At 28.2% G+C, this 991-nt stretch overlaps 1 protein-coding gene across 1 annotated transcript in view; it reads left to right on the top strand.

Moving 5' to 3' along the window:
* Positions 1 to 991, top strand: part of LOC105815781 (glutamate receptor ionotropic, kainate 2) — a 293,383-nt gene that overhangs the window by 150,423 nt on the left and 141,969 nt on the right. The window lies entirely within an intron of this gene.

Raw genomic sequence — 991 nt, 5'->3', positions numbered from 1 at the left:
GGGTATTTGTATACACAAGGAGTGCAATGCGCACTACCCGAAGGATGGACATATTTGAAACACGGACTTCTGGCGGGGGGAACCAAGGGCAACACACGTAACCTAAACATCTGTACACCCATAATTTGCTGAAATAAAAAAAAAAAAATTGCTTCAAGCTATTCATCAACTGCCAATTGAGTGGCAGAAATTGTACTATACATTGGGTATATAGCAAATAAGTCTACAGCAAATAAGGTCTAGATCTCATTTCGGGGACATTATAATTTAGTTGGAGACAAAAGAAAAAAAATCGACAATCACAGAACTGGGTTTTATGTGACTTAAAACAGTGATTTTGTCAAATCATAGAATTTTCTTTGTAAAAATTCATATTAAACTAAATCAGCTTTTTCCCATGTAGTTCCAGAGGACACCAAATTTTCAAAGAATAAGATAAATTTGATTAGTCAAATTCATATCATTAAAAAATTAATTATTTAAAAAAATAATTATTTTTGAAGCTAATTTATCATATAGCTAGATTAAAGATTGGATGTATATTTTATATTTAATTGGAAAATCATTATTATTTAATCAAAATTTATCAAAAAACCAAATATGAGCAAAACATTATGTTCAGTATGATACTATAATAGACTATATTAATTGTAATGGTTCAATTTTTCCTAATTGAATACTTAGAATTATTAAAGACCAACTTTCTTACAAAATGTTTTTTTTTTGATTTTTTCAAAAAATCAGCTGTCGAAATTGCTAAATGCACAGTGTTAGTGTCAACAACTGCAGGGAGTAAATATGTGATGTTTCAATTACTGCAATATCCAAGGGATTATTGAAGTTGAGTTTGTGAAATAACACAAAAAAGTACCTAACAATGATTTGACACAAGAAGTGTTAATTTCTGTTTCAAAAATATTTCAGGGTTTTAATTTTATTTTTGATTTCAAGAAGACTAAAATATCTTGTTTTAAAGCTCAAATATATTATG

The sequence above is a fragment of the Propithecus coquereli genome, unplaced genomic scaffold (genome assembly GCF_000956105.1).
Source record: "Propithecus coquereli isolate 6110/MARCELLA unplaced genomic scaffold, Pcoq_1.0 Scaffold345, whole genome shotgun sequence".
NCBI classification, from domain to species: Eukaryota; Metazoa; Chordata; class Mammalia; order Primates; family Indriidae; genus Propithecus; species Propithecus coquereli.
The sequence above is the reverse complement of the archived record's forward strand: the minus strand, read 5'-3'. Positions and strand labels throughout refer to the sequence as shown.